This window comes from Schistocerca cancellata, chromosome 2, assembly GCF_023864275.1.
Source record: "Schistocerca cancellata isolate TAMUIC-IGC-003103 chromosome 2, iqSchCanc2.1, whole genome shotgun sequence".
Classification (NCBI taxonomy): domain Eukaryota; kingdom Metazoa; phylum Arthropoda; class Insecta; order Orthoptera; family Acrididae; genus Schistocerca; species Schistocerca cancellata.
The window spans coordinates 586,487,628-586,512,451 of record NC_064627.1 but is presented as its reverse complement, the minus strand read 5'-3'; the positions used below and the strand labels follow the sequence as shown (position 1 = coordinate 586,512,451).

Here is a 24,824-nt window from a genome sequence, read left to right as displayed (position 1 = left end):
AAACTAGCCACAGACTGCACAACTTATTGTAAAAAGAAATATTACCATGTACTTGAAAAGAAAATTATGTGTTACTGTTACTAGTTCCTTCTTATTGTTCTTTCCTTTCCAAGTGCTCCTTTTTTAAAGAATGTGGATCATAAAATAATTATTTAATAGATCTGTTGACAGAAAGAGTTCACATTAGCAAATGCATCTAAGTTTATTTTATAAAACTAATGCTGCAACACAGCTGGAAACCAGATATTAAATGAAATAAGCAACTATGAAAAGCAAAGCATAAAAATATCATTCAATAGTCATGTGGCATTTCGTAAGTCAGTAGCACTCAACTCTCGGAGAAAGACACTTGTCATAATCAGGTGTGCAGATGTACGAATATTTCCCATCAATTCATAAGCATTTCAATAATTAGCACAAAGTGCGAGTAATCATATGTTTTTAAGTAACGAGGGTGTCGCATTAGCGATGAAAGGCACACCCTAATGGCTTGTTCTCCAGGTGTTTGACACAGCTGTGTCCCGACGACGCACGTGCAAGTGGTCACTTTCTTACGGAAATATTTACGACAGCAGTTTCCGCTACAGTGACAGTCTCATATAAAAATTTCACAGGTCGAGAATTTACGTTGCAAATGTGTAGAAACAAAATCCTATGAATATAACATTGTCCAAAAAAATTTTCGCCGCCATTGTGATGCAACGCAATCTGACTTTCAATAATCCCTACAAAACAATGGCCCTGACTAACTTTAACCTATACCTTTCACAAATCACTTACCTCACAAAAATCTTCGTTACTGGAACTACTGCAATACAGTGAGCGCCACTACTGCCAGCTAAATAAAAGATTCAAACTACTGAAGGCACTAACTACTGATAGGGATAGTTAGCAAATGAAAGATATTAATAGAGAACAAACACTGTATTTACCTCAATATTCATAATATATACAGCAGTTCATGACATTTTTCAAAACTCCGCCATCTCTCTCCCCACATCCACCACTGCTGGCGGCTCACCTCCAACTGCGCAACGCTACGCGCTGTTCACATCCAGCTATAGCAGTTCATGACAACAATGGCAGGCAACAATGCAAACTAGCCACAGACTGCACACAGCACAGCCAGTGATTTTCATACAGAGCGCTACGTGGCAATACCCATATAAAAATCTAAACAGCCTACTTACAACCCGAGATGGCCTCACCTGCCTAGCTGCGGCTGGAATTAAACTTTAAAAATTTACAATTCGCCCTCCGAACTTTCATAGGGCGCAAGCACCCCCCCCCCTCCCTTTCGAAAGATTCGTCCCAAATCTTCCAAAACTAACCTTCCCTTAAAATTTCTCTTAGCCAACGGAATTCTTTACGATGCTGGCGGCAACACCGAGCTCTAACCATTTCTGACCCACAAGGGTTTCTCCCTTAACCACTACTACATGAGTTTATTCTTAATGTACGGTTTCCTGAACCTCACTACAATGCAATCCTTAATTACTTAAACACAGTGGTTTTACTGCCATCAGCTGTTCCCTCAGCCCATGCCAGCTAACAACTAGATTGGTAACTGATCCATCGTTCGCTCTGTAGACTGTACACGTCTGCATTTGTTAAGAATTAAAAAATACAAGTACCCAGCCGAAGCTCACCGCACAGGTAGCTGAAATGCTTATCGATATGAACTTGTGCTGACGATTTTATTAAAATTTTAATGTTGTAACACCTGTTTTATTGAAATTTTCTCCTGCTGTGATTCGATAAATTTGTCTAATGAATGCTTAAGATCGGGGTTGAGCGTGCCTTTAAGATAATTTAAATTTTGGATGAGTAATACTCTTAGTGACCCTTCAGGCCAATACGGTGTATTCCGCGTCAGTCTTTTGACGGTCGTACTATTCAGTCAGACGGCGGAAATCCCTCCCAAAGATCTCACCAGTTGTACCATTAATAACTCTTTTTCCCTGCAACTCTAATTTTCTCAATCTCCCAGGCTTTCCTTTTTCATTGCAATTTATCAACGCAGTTTCTCGCGAGAAGAGCGAATACAGACAATACATCCATATGTTTTGGAAGCAGGACTATGTGGGCAAGATTTCCTTTCTACCACTTGTCTCCTTCTTTTTGCCCAAACCAAACTCGCATTACATGCTCTTGCAGCAGTCCATACCGTCCGCTGGACATAGAACAATAGTCCCCGGAATTCACTTCTCCAAATCCGCTAACGACATAACTACATAGGCTTCCCTGTTACCTGAATTCAACACCACTTCCATTGTCCTTATTTGTATCCATTTCCCTGTCACACAGGATTGCCACACGAAATCGCCATCTGAGTAAATGAACCACCCATCATCTCCTTCAACCTTTCTAAATAACTAATGATAAGTAGAAGCAAGAAACAACACCAAATAAATGTGACAATACCACTACAACAACAAAAGAAAAACATACATAACAATCCCCTGAACACACTAAATTCATCCAAATACAACAAATGTACAACATATTCATAAACTCAAATAACAAGAATAAATCTCACACCATCAAAACATTGCAAAGGATGTTACGACGTAACTAACAATGGGACCTCAAACCATAAGGCATATCATGAGATTTGCACTAACTGCTACAGGTTCCTTCTCGTCCGCCGCTCGTGGTCTCGCGGTAGCGTTCTCGCTTCCCGAGCACGGGGTCCCGGGTTCGATTCCCGGCGGGGTCAGGGATTTTCACCTGCCTCGAGATGACTGGGTGTTTGTGTTGTCCTCATCATTTCATCATCATCCAGGAAAGTGGCGAAATTGGACTGAGCAAAGGTTGGGACATTGTACGGGCGCTGATAACCACGCAGTTGAGCGCCCCACAAACCAAACATCATCATCATCATCATCAGGTTCCTTCTCCCTGCCTGCTGCACCTTTGCGTGCAGGGACGGTCGCAGATAACTATGGTACTACATCCATCACTCCCTTAAATGATTTTACCCGACCTACGTGAACGGCAGACGTTTTATTAGGAAACTTTACCTTCATATTACTTAGTGAGGTCACCTCCATGACCTGATACGGTCCGCGATATGTGGACACAAGAACTTCTTTGTCCTTCTGTTTGCCGGCCGTGGTGGCCGAGCGGTTCTAGGCGCTTCAGTGCGGAAACGAGCGACTGCAACGGTCGCAGGTTCTAATCCTGCCTCAGGCATGGATGTGTGTGATGTCCTTAGGTTAGTTAGGTTTAAGTAGTTCTAAGTTCTAGGGGACTGATGACCTCAGATGTTAAGTCCTACAGCGCTCAGAACCATTTGAAACATTTTTTTGTCCTTCTGTTTGGTGTGTGGGGATTAGTGACCAGTACCCACGGCCCTGTGCAATACGCCAGTAGACTGCCGAAGCGCCTGTTTGACTGTTCCTGGGGTTCCAGAGCCTTTGTGTTGGCCTTTTGTACGTTTCTCCATACTTTCCATATTCCTTTTGCAAACTTCTTTACTGATTTACAGTTCAGACTCAATTTAAGCCTTAAAACAACAAAGGGAGATGACATCTTCATCCTGTACACCACCTCAAATGGTGACATGCTTGTTCTTGTACGAGTCTTCGAGTTGTATGCACAAAACGCGTGTGTAAGATAGGTTCCCAGTCATTATGTCTAGCATTTACGTAGAAGCTTAGCATCTTCGAAACGACGATATGTTCATGCCCTATCCTACGATTGGTTTAAGGGTGGACTGGGCCCGTACGCAACTTCTGACTAAATAACACATGTCAGAACTGTTTCAACTATTCTGAAATAAAGTTTGTATACCGATCTATGACTAGGGCATATCCAACTGTCAAATAAAGCCTGTGCTACCCTACCGGCATGTTGGTCTGGAACTGCTACCATTACCACGAGTAGAATCTGTGAAAACTGGACGATTTTCGCAAGCAAATGCTATTCCCTGCAGGGGTTCTTGAACGACCCTCAAATAGTAAGTCTAAACATTTGAAATGAGTTGAACGCCTCTGGTAAGCTGTGCAAAGGGATTTTCTGATGTGATATATCTGCTCTTTGAGCATGTGGTACACAACCTGTGACATACTGGTGACCTTTCCTATTCCTTCATCAAAACCATTCCGCAACATACTTATCTGTTGCTCGTCGACCACCATGGCTGGACAGTACCGTGACCTGTCAACACATGGTCATGACCCTGTTGTAACACATCCTTTTGATACACTGCCAGGACTACGACAGTTTCTTTACTCTGCGCAACAAATCATAATACACAATAAAGTGAGGCTGTGAATTAAAAGCCTGACAATCTTTATGCTCTGCCTATGTTTGTTGCCATTCTATCATACTCTTTCCCATTGTGCTTAACGTGTCTACCCATTGAGGGTCCATCATTGTTTACGCATTATTAGTCTCGTAGTTACAAGCGATTCAGATGAGACGGTATTTTGTCACAACAAAAAGTTCCTCCAACGAGCGAATTTTTATGTCAGATGTCGTAAACATTGCCAAGACCAGTACAGTCTCTTTATAACTCGACAAGTCAAACTGAATCGTGGCACACTGACTGGAAATTCCTTCGCGGTCTACTTGGTGTACAAACAACAGACGCGAGCCCGTTGCCGAACAGGCAGCGCATACGACGGTTGAAGTCACGTGGATAGCAATTGGATGCGCCAGCATCTGTCGTTGCACGCAACCTCGCGGGATGCTGTAGAAAGGTACGTGACTTAACTAACAAGACTTGTCAACGGCGTACATTTTTTCTGTTAATACCTCCTGTTACTTGTAGACAAATTGTTCACGCTCTGCCGCATGCAATAGTGGATTTCAGCAGTTGCAGGGCACAGTTTGTGGTCTAGTTCTTACCGTCGCAGCATCTAGATCGCGGAGTCCCGATGTCGATTCGTGATCAGGCGGGATATTTTCTTCGTCCGAGGAAAGGGTGTTCGTGCTGCCCTATAATTTCATCTCATCTACATTCACGGGCAAGTCGCTGAAGTGGCGCCAAATACGAGGTGCATTCAAGTTCTAAGGCCTCCGATTTTTTTTCTAATTAACTACTCACCCGAAATCGATGAAACTGGCGTTACTTCTCGACGTAATCGCCCTGCAGACGTACACACTTTTCACAACGCTGACGCCATGATTCCATGGCAGCGGCGAAGGCTTCTTTAGCAGTCTGTTTTGACCACTGGAAAATCGGTGAGTCAATAGGAGCACGGCTGGTGAATGTGCGGCCACGGAGAGTGTCTTTCATTGTTGGAAAAAGCCAAAAGTCACTATGAGCCAGGTCAGGTGAGTAGGGAGCACGAGGAATCACTTCAAAGTTGTTATCACGAAGAAACTGTTGCGTAACGTTAGCTCGATGTGCGGGTGCGTTGTCTCGGTGAAACAGCACACGCGCAGCCCTTCCCGGACGTTTTTGTTGCAGTGCAGCAAGGAATTTGTTCTTCAAAACATTTTCGTAGGATGCACCTGTTACCGTAGTGCCCTTTGGAACGCAATGGGTAAGAATTACGCCCTCGCTGTCCCAGAACATGGACACCATCATTTTTTCAGCACTGGCGGTTACCCGAAATTTTTTTGGTGGCGGTGAATCTGTGTGCTTCCATTGGGCTGACTGGCGCTTTGTTTCTGGTTGAAAAATAGCATCCACGTCTCATCCACTGTCACAACCGACGAAAAGAAAGTCCCATTCAGGCTGTCGTTGCGCGTCAACATTGCTCGGCAACATGCCACACGGGCAGCCGTGTGGTCGTCCGTCAGCATTCGTGGCACCCACGTGAATGACACTTTTCGTATTTTCAGGTCGTCATGCAGGATTGTGTGCACAGAACCCACAGAAATGCCAACTCTGGAGGCGATCTGTTCGACAGTCATTTGGCGATCCCCCAAAACAATTCTCTCCACTTTCTCGATTGTGTCGTCAGACCGGCTTGTGCGAGCCCGAGGTTGTTTCGGTTTGTTGTCACACAATGTTCTGCCTTCATTAAACTGTCGCACCCACGAACGCACTTTTGACACATCCGTAACACCATCACCACATGTCTCCTTCAACTGTCGATGAATTTCAATTGGTTTCACACCACACAAATTCAGAAAACGAATGATTGCACGCTGTTCAAGTAAGGAAAACGTCGCCATTTTAAGTATTTAAAACAGTTCTCATTCTCGCCGCTGGCGGTAAAATTTCATCTGCCGTACGGTGCTGCCATCTCTGGGAGGTATTGACAATGAACGCGGCCTCATTTTAAAACAATGCGCATGTTTCTATCTCTTTCCAGTCCGGAGAAAAAAAATCGGAGGCCTTAGAACTTGAATGCACCTCGTAAAAAGACCTGCACCAGGCGGTTGGACAGTCCCAGAGGCGTCTCCCGGCCAATAACGCCTTACGATCATTTCGTTTCAGCAGTTCCAGATGTGAAAACGGAAAAGCTCAAGTAAAGAAGTAAACAAATTTTTCTGAGTATATATTTGCTTATTTCAGTTTCACAAGGCATCTGTCACACGCTGTTGCACAAATTTTACGTCCCACAGTCAAGAACCTGAATATATCGAGCAGCTTTTTGTAGTCTATGGAGAGATACTGATGCCTTCTTGCACACTGCAGTTACGTGCTCAGTCCCATTTATATTTTCTTCTATTATTACTCATGGACTCTTTGCTGAAGGAGAGAAGTTGATATTTGTCACAATTAGGGTTAAAAATGGTAGAGATTCCCAATATTTCTGGATAATGAGCCTAGAATGACCAACCATTACCGCTTACGTCTTGAGTGGTTTGAGCTTTAATCTTACACGTCGCGCCAATTTTGATCGTGCACGCAGATTGGTACTGAAACTCTCGATAGCTGTCGTCAAGTTTTTTGGTTTTGCTCTTAAATACAAATGGAGGTCGTCACGGTACAGGTGGTATTGGCAGTAAGAGGAATTGACGACACATCATTTACGTACAATGAAAAGAGTATAGGACATAACATCAAACCTGAGGGACGCCTGATACGACCTGCCTGAAATGTGACTTTACAGTGCCCGACATGACGCATTGCTGGCGAGACGTCAGGTGTGAACGAAACCATTGCACTGCACTTGGCGAGAAATGGAGGCTGCTAAGTTTGGCGGGTAACATGTCGAAGTCGACAGTGTCAAAGACTTTGCAGAAGTCTAAGACGTACATGACAGTTGTCTCTTGTGCATCCGTGTCAAGACTCAGATCATCCGTTACCTGTATAAAGACAGATCTTGTGCTGTGATGTTTACCTAAACATAACTGGCATTCCTTTAGTAGGCTGTTTGTAGCTTGTGGTGGTCTATATATTCTAAGGCCTTGGACGTTTAAGAAGAATGCAAACAGGTCGGTAATCAGAGAGCGCTGTAGTACCGTACGACTCAACTAGTCTCTGCTTCCAGGCTTGAAGGAAAACACTTGTGGTTAAAGAGTGCAGAAGACATCTGTTCTGTCGTTCTGTTCCGTTCTTTTTCTAGCTTTCATGGCACTCTTTCATACTTCATCAATTCTAATCTCTCCATTTATTCTGAAGCAGTTGATAAGATAAAATGATTTAAATTATTTGCGTTCATTACTTCTCCTAGTAATATCTGACATTTTTAGCACTTAAACAACACAAGTAGTAAAAACAAAATTTCGGATTTGCATTACTGTTTAGTTGCAGGATTCCTTCTGATACCTAACGGTTCACGGAAACTCATAGCCCTGCGAGTTTTTCCATTCGCAAAGAATTCCAAATAGGCTGCAGATGTTCATACTGATGCCCTCACAATATTTGCTGGTGAAATGCTTCTGACTAACTAATGCTTCCCGTGCACAGTAAAGCAATGTGGTATTAAATTCAAACTCAATGCACACTGAGGAACCAAAAGCCATGGGATACCTTCTAATACCTTGTCAGACGTACTTTTGCCCGGCGTAGAGCATTCCAACGAAACGATAACGTTCTACGAGTCGGTGCGTGGAAAGTCATAAGTTTAAACGTGGTAGGGAAGCTGGAAAATCTCAAAAGCAAAATGCTAAGGCTCAATTTAGGTATAGTGGGGCTTCAGTAGAGTGAAATGGAAAACAGACAAGGGTTTCTTGTGAGATGAGTCTATGGTAACGTCAACAGCAGCAGAAAATGATATAACGGGAGAATTAGTTATGAATACAACCGTAGGGCAGAGAGTGAGTCACTAAACAGTTCAGTGATCGGGTTGTTCTCATCAGAATCAACAGCAGACCAACACCGACAACAGTAGTTCAGGTAAACATGCCGACATCGAAAGATAAAGATGAAGAGATAGAGAAAGTATATGACGATCCTGAACAGGTAATTCAGTACGTAAAGGGAGATGAAAATCTAATAGTCATGGAGAACTTGTATGACGTTGTAGAGGAAGCAGAAGAAGAAAGAGTCACGGGAGGATATGGGCTTGGTAGTAGGAAAGAGAGAGGAAAAAGACTAATCGAGTTCTGCAATAAATTTCAGCCAGTAACAGCGAATAATCTGTGCAAGAATTACAAGAGGAGGAGGTAGACCTGGAAAAGGCCGGTAGATGCAGGAAGGTTTCAGTTAGTTTACATCATGGTAAGACAGAGATTTCGAAATCAGATATTGGATTGTAAGCCATACCTAGGAGGAGATATATATAGGCTCAGAGCACAATGCGTAGTACTGAAGAGTAGCCTGAAGTTTACGAGGCTAGTCAGGAAGAAACAATACGCAAAGAAGTGGGATACAGAAGTACTAAGGAATGAAGAGAGACACTTGAATTTATCTAAGGCTATAGATACTACATTAAGGAGTAGCTCAATAAGAATTACAAATGAAGAGGAATGGATATCTCTAAAAAGGACAATCACAGAATTTGGAAACAAAGAAATATGTACAAAGAAGGTAACCGCGAAGAAACTATGGGTAACAGAAGAAATACTTCAGTTGATCGATGAAAAAAGGACGTACAAAAATGTTCGGGAAAATTCAGGATACAGGAATAAAAGTGGCTGAGGAATAAAATAAAGAGGAAGTATAGGAAGCTAAGACGAAATGGCTACATGAAAAATGTGAAGAGATCGAAAAAAAAAAATATTCTTGGAAGGAGTGACTCAGCATATAGGAAACTCAAAGAAACCTTCGATAAAATTAAAAGTAAGGGTGATAACATTAAGAGTGCAATGGGAATTCCACTATTAAATGCAGAAGAGAGACCGGATAAGTGAAAAGATCACACTGAAGGCCTCTCTGAGCGGTAAGATTTGTTTGGTGTGATAGAAGAAGGAACATGAGTCGATTTAGAAGAGACAGGGGATCCAGTATTAGAATCATTAGAATCAGAATTTAAAAGAGCTTCGGAAGACTTAAGATCAAATAAGGCAAAAGTTACAGATAACATTCCATCAGAATTGCTAAAATCATTGGGAGAATCGGCAACAGAACGACTATTCACGTTGGTGTGAAGAATGTATGAGTCTAGCAACATACGATCTGGCTTTCGGAAAATTATGGTACACACCATTCAGATGAATGCAAGAGCTAACAAGTGCGAGAACTATCGTCCAATCAGTTTAACTGTTCAGGCAACCAAGATGCTGACAAGAATTATATGCGCCAGAATGGAAAAGAAAATTGAGGGTGTGTTAGATGACATCAGTTTGGCTTTAGAAAAGGTAAAGGCACCAGAGAAGCAATTCTGACGTTGGAGTTGATGAACGCAAGACAAGTTGAAAGGATTTATCGACCTGGAAAAAGCGTTCGGCTGTGTCAAATGGTGCAAGATGTTTGAAATTCTGAGCAAAATGGGGGTAAGCTATAGGGAGAGACACGTAATATACAACATGTACAAGAGCCAAAAGGGAATGATAAGAATGGACGACCAAGAACGAAGAGCTCGGATGAAAAAGGGTGTAAGACAGGATGCAGCCTTTCGCCCCTACTGCTAAAGCTGTACATCGAAGAAGCAATGATGGAAGTAAAAGAGATGTCCAGGAAGATGAAGGGGTGTCAAACTTAAGATTCGATGTCAACATAGCTGTCTTCAGTGAAAGTGAATAAGAACTACACGAGCTACTGAGTGGAATGAAGAGTACAGTGACCACAGGATATGGATTGAGAGTAAATCGGAGAAAGATGAATGTAACGGGAAGCAGCAGGAATGAAAACAGCGAGAAACTTAACATCAGTACTGATGGTCACGAAGTTGGTGAAATTAAGTAATTCTACTATCTAGACAGCAAAATAACAGACGACGGACGGAGAAAGAAGAACATAAAAAGAGACTAGCACTGGCGAAAAAGGCTTTCCTGCATTCCTGGATCAAGAGAAGTCTACTAATATCAAACATAAGCCTTAGTTTGAGAAAGAAATTTCTGAGAATGGACGTTTGGAGCACAGCGTGGTAGTAAGACATGGACTGTGAGAAAACCGGAGCAGAAGAGAATCGAAGCATTAGAGATGTAATGCTACAGAACAATGTTGAAAATTGGATTGACCGATAAGATATGCAATGAGGAGGTTCTCCGCAGATCGGCGAGAAGATATATATATACGTTTTTTTGCAGCAAGTCTCCTGCAGAAATACTGAGCCGCGCTGCCTCTTTAGCAGCACATAATTGCGAAAGTGTTGCCTGTGCAGGATTTTATGCACGAACTGACCTCCCGAGTATGTTCCACAAACCTTCATGTCGGGCGTTCTGGTTGGCCAAATAATTTGTTCGATTTGTCCACAATGTTCTTCAAATGGTTCAAATGGCTCTGAGCACTATGGGACTTAACATCTGAGGTCATCAGTCCCCTAGAACTTAGAACTACTTAAACCTAACTAACCTAAGGACATCACACACGTCCATGCCCGAGGCAGGATTCGAACCTGCGACCGTAGCGGTCGCGCGGTTCCAGACTGTAGCGCCTAAAACCGCTCGGCCACAACGACCGGCTAATGTTCTTCAAACCAGTCGCGAACAGTTGTGGCCCGGTGACATGGCACATTGTCATCCATACAAATCGCGTCGTTGTTTGAGAACGTGATGTCCGTGAATGGCTGCAAATGCTCTCCAAAAAGCCGAAGATAACCATTTATAGTGAATAATCGGTTCAGTTGGACCAGAGGCCCCCTTGGTTTCCATGTAAACACAGCCCATACCATTATGAAGCCACCACCAGCTTGCATAGTACCTTTTTGACAACTTGGGTCCATGGTTTCGTGGGGCCTGCGCCACACTTGAACCCTACCATCAGCCCTTACCAGCTGAAATCGGGAATCATCTGACCACGGATCTCCAATCGTCTAGGTCCAACAGATATGGCCTTGAGCCCAGGATAGGAGCTGCAGTCGATGTCGTGCTGTTAGAAACGCAATTGCCGGCCGCTGTGGTCGAGCGGTTCTAGGCGCTTCAGTCCGGAACCACGCGGCTGCTACGGTCGCAGGTTCGAATCGTGCCTCGGGCATGGATGTGTGTGATGTCCTCAGCTTAGTTAGGTTTAAGTAGTTCTAAGCCTAGGGGACTGATGATCTCAGATGTTAAGTCCCATAGTGCTTAGAGCCATTTGAACAATTTGAGAAAACACAGTCGCGTTGGTTGTCTGGTGCCATAACGCATTACTGCTAGATTTCACCGCACTGTCGTAGCGGAAATGTTCGTCGTACGTCCCACATTGATTTCTGCTGTGATTTCAAGCAGCGTTGCTTGTCTGTTAGTACTGACAGCTCTATGCAAACGCCGCTGCTCTTGGTCGTTAAGTGAAGGCCGTCCATGGTGAGAAGTAATGTCTGAAATGTGGTATTCTCGGCGCACTCTTGCCCTTGTGGATCTCGGAATATCGAATACGCCAAAGATTTCCGAAATGGAATGTCCCATGCGTCTAGCTCCAACAATCATTGCGCTTTCAAAGTCTGTTAATTCCTGCCGTGGGCAAATAATCACGTCGGAAAACTTTTCACACGAATCACCTGAGTGTAAATGACAGCTCCGTAAAGCACTGCCATTTTATACCTTGTGTAAGCGATGTTGCATCCATCTACAGTGCATGTCGCTATCCCATGACGTCTCTCACCTCAGTGTACATCTATTTGCCCAAGTAATTCTAATAATGATTAAAAGTTAGAGGTAACGTAAAAGACACGCACTTTTTCGTCGCTGATAGAAGCGTGTAAATATTAATAGTTGACGCTATGGTGAGACGATCTTTCGCCCTATAACAGGAACTACTCGTAGTCGGGAGTTTCCTACTGAATCAAACAGTGCTTAACAATCTCACCCATGCATGCAAAGTCGTCTGATGTCCCACAAATATGAATTGAAAACTTAGCTCTGTTTTCTATGACACAGAAAACGCACGACGGAAATATAGTTACAGGACTTCAGAGCGATGAATGTGTAATAATGGAAATGGTGTGTAGCAGGATAAAATCAGGTGATGCTAAAGGAATTGGTGAATGAAATAAGAACCAAAAGTAATAGAGCAGTTTCTATGCCAAATATTTGATGACGACCGAAGCAGGGAGAATACAAAATTTGAAAGTAGCAGAAAAAGCGTTTCTCAAAAAGAAAAATATCTCAAATCTCTTGAAAATTTAAAAGGCAGAAAGAATTTTCTGAAAATACTTTTTCTGGAGTGTACCCTTGGGGGAAGTGAAAAATAAACAGTACGGGGAGGAAGAGAATAGAAAAATGTTGTGCTACAGACAACTGTTAATGATTAGATATCAGAAAATAAATAGATTTCAGGAAATAGCAAAATTATGGTACAGCTTGACTAAAAGAAGGGTTTGGTTCTTATAAACATCCTAAGGCTCAGACAGACAGTTTGATAATGAAGGGATGTATGGTGGTGAAGCTTGTAGAAGAAGACCAGACTTGACTACTGCTTACATGTTGAAGGAGATGAAGGTTGAAGTAATAATGAAAATATGAAGAGGAGATTAGCATGGTGAACTGTGTCAAGCCAGTTATTGGACTGAAAACAACGACAACCTTCCTGCTGCACATTGCTGAACACATATGCCAACATTAAAACGCCTTGCCTCAAGTTGTCTGGAAAATGGAAATCTTTCTCAGGACCCTGGGCATACCGCTCGTTCCACCACCGCTGAACAGTCTCAGAAATATTTTAAACATCTGAGGTAAAGTGGGGCTTACTCCAAATCGGGAAGCGTTGCAAAATATCCACTTTTTAAACTGTGTTAATCGGAACTCTGTGTCTATGACTCCACATTAGGCTTACATGTTTACATACCATGTCTGCCTGACCATTCTTACGAATCTTTAAGATGTTCTCTCCCTTCTTCTTCTTCTCTTTTTTCTTTCTTCCTTTTTTTTTTATTTTGCTGTCCATTTAAGAACTGCGAACAAACAAGTGAATTTGTAGAAGGCCGTGTTTCCATTATTAAAGACGTAGAATATGAAAGAAAATGAATTTTTATTCAACCAGACGACCTTTGATTTCCTTGTAACATTACAGCTGGAGGAGTACCTTAAAAACAGGAAGGCTGGTCCCGGCGGAGGTTCGAGTCCTCCCTCGGGCATGGGTGTGTGTGTTCGTCCTTAGGATAATTTAGGTTAAGTAGTGTGTAAGCTTAGGGACTGGTGACCTTAGCAGTTAAGTCCCATAAGATTTCATACACATTTGAACATTTTTAACAAAAACAGGAAACATTTCTCTCGGTCTCATCCGTACAGGTGTTTAACTGCGTTACTCTTCGCTGTTGATCCAAAATCGTATAGGATAAGGCCAGGAGGGTTGGACCACTGGGCGAGACGGAACAGTGGAGTATTTCACAAATGCACCACTAGAGAGCAGCGTCCCACTACTTGCGAGGAAGCTCTTTTGTGAACAAACGCGGTGCAAAAGTGTTGCTGTCATTTTCATGTTAGCTCTCGAGAAAAAGCACATTCTCTGTTCTGGTAAGCCGAAAAGCATTAACGTGTACTTACATAATTTTAGTATTAAGCCTTAGTTAGCACAATATTGTTGCAGTTTTTTTACTGCAAGCTTGACAAATGTGAATGCATGAAACTAACGTAAAATGGCCACCGAGTTCACTACCTGCAGATAGAAGTCAGGGGTGTCCCTCTGTCCCAATTACCTCCCAAACAATCGGGAGAGATGGACCAATGTTGCTTCGAATAGATGGAGCATTTGCTTTAACTGGGAGAGATGGACTACAATTAAATTTTGCTTCCAGGCCCGTGGAATAATCCCACCGAAGATGGCCGCAGTCCCAGACTGTGCTAGCCAGAAGACACTACTGTGGCAACAAATAGAAGAGCAGAATCTCACACACAGGACAACCATCCACTTCAAAGCTCACCAAAAGACCTAACGATCCCAAGCACATCAAAAGAGCAGTGTTACCTGCACAAGCCAAATGCCTTCACTGACATACTCCTAGGCTAACATAGACAAAACTTTTGGAAAAAGTACCGCCTGTTTCTTCTATTGATGAAACCGTGAATTTTAAGAGAAAGGCAGCCACTGTATCGAAAGGGCTTAACTCTGCCTAAATTACTGAAACTGTAAAGAAAAAGAGGGAAAGAAAAGGAAGGAAACAGAAAAAAGACAAGAAAGTTCATCAAAGGAAATACTAGTGAAGAAAAGACAGACTGAAGAAGCTGAAAAAGAAAAATACTACAAATAGCTCAACGTGTTCATCACATGCAGACATTGTAGAAGATTACGAAAATAACTTTGATGAATAAGATGAAGACGAATGTGTTGGGTGTGGTGCAATCGTTTACGAAACTAATGAAAATGACGATTTCATTCAGTGTGTCAGCTGCTCACGACTGACACATGAATGTCATTCAACATTAGGTAATAAGTGTAACTGCCATGGTGAGAGAAAGGCAGGCTAATGTTTGCACAATATCAGCAACTCTGTAGAAAATCCAATGTACAGTCAAGATTTGTAACAAGCTAATAAAATTGTTTTGGACTAAAATATTCAATAGTGTAATTCTGCATTCATTACAACGTATTCCCAATAAAAATAAGAAATTTTAATTGATTCTTTTCTTCATGTATGACCATTTTTATATCGTCCATCTCTCTCAGTACACTGGACCATCTCACCCATCCACCTATGGATGCGATGTACCACTCATTATATTTTCATTTTGTCGTATCTCTTGCATTTTAAGTAGCAGTGCCTCAATAATAAATTATACTTAAGTTCGTATGACACTATTCGAACATGATGGCAGAAGTCAAAAAATTGAAAAACACACTAATTTTATGCTGAAAGAAAAAAGTGCTCGAACTCTCCCGGACTTACTATACATCTACGTCTATACCACGCAAGCCCTCTTCCGATGTGAGGCAGAGAGTACTTTGTGTAGCGCTGTCACCCCCCCCCCCCCTTTCCTGTTCCAATTTTCATGTTAGTTCTCGAGAAAAAGCACATTCTCTGTTCTGGTAAGCCGAAAAGCATTTACGTGTACTTACATAATTTTAGTATTAAGCCTTAGTTAGCACAATTTCTGGAAAAATGATTGCCGGAAAGCCTCCAGGTGGGGTGGAATTTCTCTAATTTTATCTTAATGGTCTTTTAGAGAGATATGCGTAGGAAGAAACATGATATATTTGTTGACTCTTCTAGGAACATACTCTCTCGGAACTTTAACAATAAACCACATGTGAACCAGAACGCCTCTCTTGCAGCTTCAGCCGTTGTAATTGGTTAATTATCTCTGCGAAGCTTTTGTGCTAACTAAATAAAACTGTAATGGAACGCGCTGTTCTTCATTGTATTTTCTCTGTTTCCTTTATCAGTCCTAACCAATAATTTCCTTCCAGAAAACAGCAAAACCAACGGAATTGTGGTAAAAATACTTGGACATGTTCTTTTCTGGCGAGAGTGCTGATACTTAAAATACAAGAAACATGATAAAATTAAGTTATAACGAATGGTCCATCTCACCCATAGATGAATGGGTGAACGTAAGGATGTATATCTAAGACTCCTGTGTATGTAATTATAGAATGTTTGCCTCAGCACAATTGGCCAATTGGGTAGTTGTGTTCACCCCATAAGCGATAAACCTTAGGACCGTGGATAGGCTCAATGTATCGCTTCCAGAATTAATATTTCGCTGTGCAGTGGAGCGTGCGCTATTTTGAAACTGTGTGCTGGACGGAGACTCGAACCCGGACCGTTGCCTTTCGCAGGCAGTGCTTGGAAAGTATTACAAACGTAATGCTGGAAATAAAGCTATGGTGGTAACCATGGGCGAGGCACTCAAATATGCGACAGATTTTACTGCACCAGATACCTTTAAATACTTGAGTTCGGCTTTAACTACTTCCTTGAAAGAAAATCTACAGACCTAGCCTGGAAAAAAAATGAGGAAAAACGTTAGACTACAATGAAATATGAGGCCTCGAAGTTTAATGGTGCACCCAAGTGAGATTCAAATAAATCGAAGTATTTATTACACGATGAATCTAAGTCAGGAAGTTGAGTGCTTGTAGAAGCAGTATTATTTGAATCCCGAATCTGAAGAACATAGCGGATGTGCCGTACCCAAAAATATTAGACCAAACTTGTAGCAAGTAAGATAGTGTCGTGAGCACATTACAGCAGGTGCACGGGTCACATCGTGCGTATGTTAACTCAAATACATAAGAGATGTTCAGACTATGATTGTACCTAAAAGTTTAGAAAAAACTTCTGGAAATTCACCGCTGTTAGGTTTCGTAGACACAAACAAGGCATACAAGGAACATAACAAATATCTCAAAACATCTGAAACATGTGAAAGATTCAGTTTGTAGGCTCAGTCTAGAAATCAGCATTACAAGAAAATTTAGAAATTGCAGGTAATACTTCAGTAGAGACCCACGCACCATCAGTCGGCACCTGCGTCCTTCGATGAGCCCCCTCATTCCTGAGATTCGTTCCCGTGGGGTGCCGAACCATCCTTAGTTCCGCCGGATCCCGCCATGTGGCCTCGCCGCCAAGGATGGGCCAGTACAGAAAAAAGCCTTTGTTCACCGTGTCTCCAGTTTTCTTACCGCGCTGTTTTCTATAGCTTTATTTAGGACGAGCCGCCAGTCTTTTCGGGAGTGAAATTACAATCCTAACTGATTGTTCCTTGTGTACCTCAGTCTGTAACTATATTTATACTAAATCGGATATTTTGCAACGGAATAAGTTATTCCAAACTATTGTTATGTTCACATACATAATCTCCGCAATGATACACTTAACCATGAGGCACCCGAATTTATAAATTTAGCTTATAGACTTCCACTATGCGCGGTGCCTCGGTTGTACCTCACCTGGCATTTTGGAGAAACGGGGTTCTAATCTTGGAGCCATAATCTTGAAGTATTTTTTCCTGACCCCAACAAATTTTCAGGTGAATTGTGTGATTTATCCTTCAACAACACCATGAGCGAACTTTTGCTCAACCCTCTATCACCTATGTCTTCCATGTCATTCAATTCTGGCCATTCATTCATCCCTTCCATTCATTCTTACAATCTTCTGACCTACTCAAGCTGTGCAGTTGCTTACACCCAACAATTAAAATAAACAGTATTTTGTTATCTACTTAGATAGATCAGAGATTACATGATAGTTCAGAGATTACTTACGTTGCGTTCTTCAGTACGTACACTGAAGCGCCAAAGAAACTGGTATAGGCATGTGTATTCAAATACGGAGATACGTAAACAGGCACAATACGGCGCTGCTGTCGGTAACGACGATATAAGACAACAAGTGCCTAGCGCAGTTGTTAGATCGGTTATTGCTGCTACAACGGCAGGTTATCAAGATTTAAGTGAGTTGTGAATATGGTGTTACAGTCGGTGCACGAGCGATGGGACACAGCTTCTCCGAGGTAGCGATGAAGTGGGGATTTTTTCCGTAAGACCGTTTCACGAGTGTACTGAGAATACGTAGAATTCCATAGAACATCAAATCTCCAACAAAGCTGCGGCTGGGAAAAGATCCTGCAAGAACGGAAGCAACGACAACTGAAGAGAATCGTTCAACGTGACAGAAGAGCAACCCTTCCGCAAATTACTGCAGATTTCAATGCTGGGCCACCAACAAGTGTCAGCGTGCGAACTATTCAACGAAAAATCATCGATATGGGCTTTCAGAGACGAAGGCCGACTCGTCTTGCCTTGATGACTGTACAACACGAAGCTTTACGTCTTGCCTGAGCCCGTCAACACCGACATTGGACTGTAGATGACTGGAAACTTGTTGCCTGGTTCGACGAGTCTCATTCCAAATTGTATCGAGCGGATGGATGTTTGCGGTTATGGAAACAACCTCATGAATCCATGGACCTTGGAAGTCAGTAGGAGACTGTTCAGGCTGGTGGAGGCTCTGTTGTGGTGTGGGGCGTGTGCAGTTAGAGTGATGTGGGACCACAGATACGTCCAGGTACGACTTTGACAGGTGACACATACCTTATCACCTACATCTATTCATACCCATTGTGCACTCGGACTGACTTCGGCAATTCCAGCAGGACAATGCGACACCCCACACGTCCGGAATTGCTACAGAGTGGCTCTAGGAACACTCTTCTGAGTTTAAACACTTCCGCTAGCCACCAAATTCCTCAAACACGAACATTATTGAGCATATCTAGGATGCCTTGCAACGTGCTGTTCAGAAGGGTTCAAAATGGTTCAAATGGCTCTGAGCACTATGGGACTTAACATCTGAGGTCATCAGTCCCCTAGAACTTAGAACTACTTACACCTAGCTAACGCAGGGACATCACACACATCCATGCCCGAGGCAGGGTTCGAACCTGCGACCGTAGCGGTCGCGCGGTTCCAGACTGAAGCGCCTAGAACCGCTCGGCCACAGCGGACGGCTGTTCAGAAGGGATCTCCATCCCGTCGTACTCTTACGGATGTATGGACAGCTCTGCCGGATTCATGGTGTCAGTTCCCTGCAGCACTACTTCAGACATCAGTCGAGTCCATGCCACGTCGTGCTGCGGCACTTCCGCGTGCTCGCGGGGGCCCTACATGATATTAGGCAGATGTGCCAGTTTCTTTGGCTCTTCAGCGTATATAGGGTGACGAAATAATTTTATGTTGCAAGACATTAGCTGTCCATGGGCTCTGATTTATTTCAATGGGGCAAGTTGAAAATGTGTCCTGGGCTGGGACTCGAACCCGGTTCTCCTGCTTACTAGGCAGACACACTGACCACTACGCCATCCAGACACAGAGGTCACCACACCTTCACGAACTACCCTAACACGCCTCCCCTCAGACCCAATTTCTCAACTTATATCACAAACTCTACTAATGTAGTGTCCCTGCTAATTAGCCTCATTACTCGTTCGCTGATTCCCATAAGAGTCCGAGCTTAGTGTGCGTCTGCACTGAAGTGATCACTGGTCGTCATCATCTTAATTATACGTATGTGGTGTCTGTTCTTTCGGTCATGTCTGAAAGAGTAGACACCACATATACAGTATTTTATGTTTTAGTTTCATAAAGATTAAATTTATACTACAAAGAGAGAGATATTTGTGTATTAGACAGCACAGGTTTGGGAAGTATAGCAATATGACCTACAGAAGTCGTAACGGGAAAGTGGGTTCAAATTTGAAGAAGAAACTGAACCTGTCACACTGTCTTAATCACTCAGAAAGATTCTCGTCAGCGAGCTGTGTGTCGAACTGCTCCAGAGCAAAGTCAAATCGAAAAAAGAGTTGTCGGTGATTAGGAACCACACAATGGTCATCTATTTAGTTTTATTGTCTGTATTATCTTTCTTCGCACACATGGATGCCAGCCAAAGAGGCCACAGTATTTATGTTCGCCCACCTTATGCTATGCTGGAACATTTCTTCACTGAGCCTGAAATTTGTTTTGGGGGTTGGTGCTCTTTTTGTACTCTTTGACCATTATTAACGATTTACCATGACTGTGTTTAGTTACGCTGACATCCTGCATCGCAATAATATAGTGTTTGGTTGCTCAACCAGCATCGAATTACGAAGCGGTATTTTGGCGTGCTGTCTTATTTGCAAAGATATAACAGACACGTCCAACGAACTTCTAGAAACCGTGTGATCGCTCAGCCCAATGAAAACCATACAAATATAAACAAATTACGAGGCACAATGTCCTCATGCAACTGCATCAATGGGGCTTTCGTGACCATCTCCCCGTCTCCATACGGTCCTTCCAGTCTAAGCGGTTTTTTCAGACCCGAGCCAGAGACTATCAGATCGTTTTGAGCCAGCGAATGGTGTCCCTCAGGGCAGTGTTTAAAGTGATGCCCTCTTTGCCATAGCCATAAACACTATCACGTCTACTGTAAGGAATCCCATACAATGCTCCTAACTTGTGGACAATTTTGCCTACTTTCTGTTGCCCCTCCAATGTTGCAACAGCTACTCGTCAGTTACAACTTACAGTGCGCAGATTAGAGGAGTGGGCTGCAAAGAGAGGTTTTCAGTTTTCTGCAAACAGTTTATGTGTTTCTTGGTCGTTCTCATTGTGTTTTTCGTTTACCTGACTTGCATATGAGGGCTACCATTCTACATTTTAAAGACTCACCGAGATTTCTGGGCATCATTTTTGACTCCAAAGTGTCGTAGTTACCACACCTGAGATATCTGAAAACCAGATCCCAGAAGGCTCTCAGTGTCTCAGTTCCTTAGCGACAAGTCTTGGAGAGCAGACAGGGCGCGTTTGCTCCAGTTTTATAGGATTTTGTACTTTCACAGCTAGACCGTGAGTGCCTAATGTAGGGGTCGGCGAGGCCTTCTTATTTGACGATTGTTGACGCTGTCCGCCGTGAGGGGACTCGGCTGCCCACGGGTGTTTGTAGGACCTGCCTCATACCCAGTCTCTGTGCAGAGGCTGGTGAACCGCCACTTACAATCCGACGGTAACTCCTCATGGTGCGTCAGGCATGTAAGTTCCTCGCAGTTCCGACTTCACCCGCATACCATACTGTTGCTCGTCCACCTCTAGAAAGCCCTTTCTCCACTCGGCCACGAGCAACAAGGCCGTTTGGGATCCGCTTGCTGCATGTGCTGGAATCATTTGGAGCAAGTATAACTGCAAATCCAGGGTTTTAACCGTCTGCCATCCTGGTTACTGCAGAGGTCCAGTATAATTTTATATTTGGTGCAGTACAGAAGAGATTGTACTCCTGCATATGTTTTAAATATGTTATTTTATGAGGCTTTCTGTGACCACCACAACTGCACAGCTCTCTGGATGAGTCGAAACAGGAGACTCTGTTGGTTCCTCTGTTGTTTTCCCTGATCCGGTCCGACTACCTCTGGTCTTTACTTTTTTTGACGCGGAATTATACGCCACCTTGCGGACACGGGAGCAGATGAGATGTGCTTCGAGTGCTAAATTCCTTGCCTGTTGCGATTCACTGAGTGCCCTCCACTCTCTCCAACGTTTGTACCCAGCACGTAAAGTAGTCTAGAATATCCAGGATGCCCTCCTCCAACTGAAACGCTGTCTTTCTGCTGGGTACCAGGCACATGAGTATTATGCAGAATGAAAGGGCGGATGCAGCAGCCTAGGAGGCGTGCCGTGATTCTCAGCTACTTCAGTGTGCCAACCCCCTGCGTGCTATCACCTCGCTGTTAGGGTACAGAGTCATGCAACGGTGGGAAGACAAATGGCTGGATGTGGCAGATAATAAGCTGCTTGTCGTAGAGTCCACTACGCGGGAGTGGCGTACCTTCTTTCAGCCACGAAGACTGATGAGGTCTTCCTTACTTTTCTTCGCATGAGTCACAGTCCTCTGACACATGGCTTCTTTCTCCGCCAATTTGTGGCTCTTGTGTCGTACAGACGAATGTGCGCAACATTTTACTAGACAGTGTCTTGTTTTCGGACGAGAGCGCAGAGGCAGATTTGCCATGTACTTTAAGTGACATTCAAACGAATGCGGTGCAGCTTTGAAGGTTTTGTAATGTGTCCAACTTGTTGCCGGAATTTCTAGGGGTATGTTTCTAATGTGTTAACAGGGTTACTGGCAAACCCATGTTTTCTGTAAGTGGTCAGTCAGTCACATTTCCCTGTGCCTTTCTTTTAGTACCTCTGTGGCTTCTGTTTTACTCTCATGTATAGCACCTTTCACCCTTCGCCGTCGTAATAAGGCCTGTGAGATAAAGTCATTGTGTGGCTCAACGCGAGTGGGGTGGGAATGAGCGAATGAGTGTCAATTCATGGATTTTCTCCTCACTGTGTGCAACAATTTTAGTGATTTTATCCACATTAGTTTGTTTTAATGAGTGTAAGGACGCTGATGACCCGGCGGTTGAGCACCCATAAGCTCCAAACAATCACACGCACAAAAACAAATTAGAATGAGTGAAAGCCAGACAATAGCTTTTCAAACATCTTGCCGGATATACATTGATCAGCCAAAACATTGCGGCCACTGATCACCGCGAAATGGATGTCGCCTGGTGACGTTGTGGGCACGTAAACTATGTAAGCGGAGCAGACACGGACGGGGGATAATCCTAGCAAAGACATGGGCTGTAAATGGGGAAATCCCTTAAGATAAGCGACTTTGACAAAGGGCAGGCTATTATTACGCAGAGCCTGTGAACGAATATCTCGTAAATGGCGAAGCTGGTCGAATTTTCTCGTGTTATTTTCGCGAGCATCTACAGAAAGAGGTAGCAGGACAGTGAAACTACCATTAGACGCTAAATTGTTGGACGTCCACGACTCTTCACAGAACGTGGGGCTCAGAGGCTTATCTGCTCGGTAAAGTAGAATAGATGGTGATCTGTGGCATCTCTGCCGAAGAAGCGCAATGCTGGTGCACGCACAAGTGTTTCGGAGCACACTGCGAATCGTACATTGTTGAGCATGGAGCTCCGCAGCAGACTACCCCTACGTGTACACATATTGACCCAAAGACATAGTCAGTTACGATTGAAGGGAACCATCAGGATTCGACCGTCAATCAATGGAAACGTGTCAGCTCTTCGGGTAAATCATATTTTTGCTACACTAGGCCGACGGTCATGTCCAAAAAGGCCGTCATGGAGATGAGCGGCGGCTCGAAACGTGTAGCGTGCCACGCCCGCAGGCTGGTGCGAGCATTATTATGCTAGGGGGACCTTTGGTAGTAATCGAAAACATGCTGAAAGATGCGAACCACATGCGGCCCTTCATGCCTGATGTCTTTCACGACGGCGATATTGTAAGTATCATTCAGCAGTATAATTGTCTGCGTCGTGGAGCCAGAATCGTGCTACAGTGGTTTGAGGGTCATTATAGTGAAGTCACGTTGATCTGACGACGACTAATACGCCTGATGTATATCCTATGAAACCCATCTGAGTCGCTGTCAGGCGCCATCACCACGTACGCATATCAGCGGCTCGTTATTTACGCGACTTATATGACCTGTGCTTAGACATCTAACGCCACATACCTCCACAAATCTACCAACAAACTGTCCGACTCTTGATACTCAGAATCAGTGATCTATTTCGTTCCAAATATGAACAAACAAGCTATTAACAAGTCATAATGTTTTTACTCATCATTGTACAGTACACAGGGTGGTCCATTGATAGTGACCGGGCCAAATATCTCACGAAACAAGCATCAAACGAAAAAACTACAACGAACGAAACTCGTCTAGCTTGAAGGGGGAAACCAGATGGCACTATGGTTGGCCCGCTAGATGGCGCTGCCATAGGTCAAACGGATATCAACTGCGTTTTTTTTAAATAGGAACCCCCATTTTTTATTACATATTCGTGTAGTACGTAAAGAAATATGAATGTTTTAGTTGAACCACTTTTTTCGCTTTGTGATAGATGGCGCTGTAATAGTCACAAACGCAAGTACGTGGTCTCACGTAACATTCCGCCAGTGCGGACGGTATTTGCTTCGTGATATATTAGCTGTGTTAAAATGGACCGTTTACCAATTGTGGAAAAGGTCGATATCGTGCTGATGTATGGCTATTGTGATCAAAATGTCCATTTCATGACAGGTGGATTGGTCGTAGAAGCAAGTTCACCGAATCTGACATCCCCGGATTTCTTTCTGTGGGGAAAGTTGACGGATATTTGATATCGTGATCCGCCGACAACGCCTGACTACATGCCTCACCGCATTGTTAATGCATGTACGAACATTAAGGAAGGCGAACTACTCGCTGTTGAAAGGAGTGTCGTTACGCATATTGCCAAATGCATTGAGGTTGACGGACATCATTTTGAGCATTTATTGCATTAATGTGGTATTTACAGGTAATCACGCTGTAACAGCATGCGTTCTCAAAAATGATAAGTTCACAAAGGTACATGTATCACATTGGAACAACCGAAATAAAATGTTCAAACGTACCTACGTTCTGTATTTTAATTTAAAAAACCTACCTGTTACCAACTGTTCGTCTAAAATTGTGAGCCATATGTTTGTAACTATTACAGCGTCATCTATCACAAATCGAAAAAAGTGGTCCAACTAAAACATTCATATTTCTTTACGTACTACACGAATATGTAATAAAAAATGGGGGTTCCTATTCAAAAAACGGAGTTGACATCCGTTTGACCTGTGGCAGCGCCATCTAGCGGGCCAACCACAGCATAGCGCCATCTGGTTTCCCCCTTCAAGCTATACAAGTTTCGTTCTTTGTAGTTTTTTCGTTTGACGCTTATTTCGTGAGATATTAGGCCCGGTCACGATCAATGGACCACCCTGTATACACGTATGCGAAACGTTTGAAATAGTTTGACGGTGGTAGTACTCACCGAAAGTTAGTCCAATAAACGTGAATCCGGAAACGCATACTTTCTGAGGTCGGAACACATGTTTATTCGAGCTGGTCAACGTGACATCCATCCACGGC

The 24,824-nt window shown here is 43.3% G+C and overlaps 1 protein-coding gene across 1 annotated transcript in view; it reads left to right on the top strand.

The window, feature by feature from the left end:
- The window catches only part of LOC126156710 (protein phosphatase PHLPP-like protein), a 384,170-nt gene that overhangs the window by 29,306 nt on the left and 330,040 nt on the right, over positions 1-24,824 (top strand). The window lies entirely within an intron of this gene.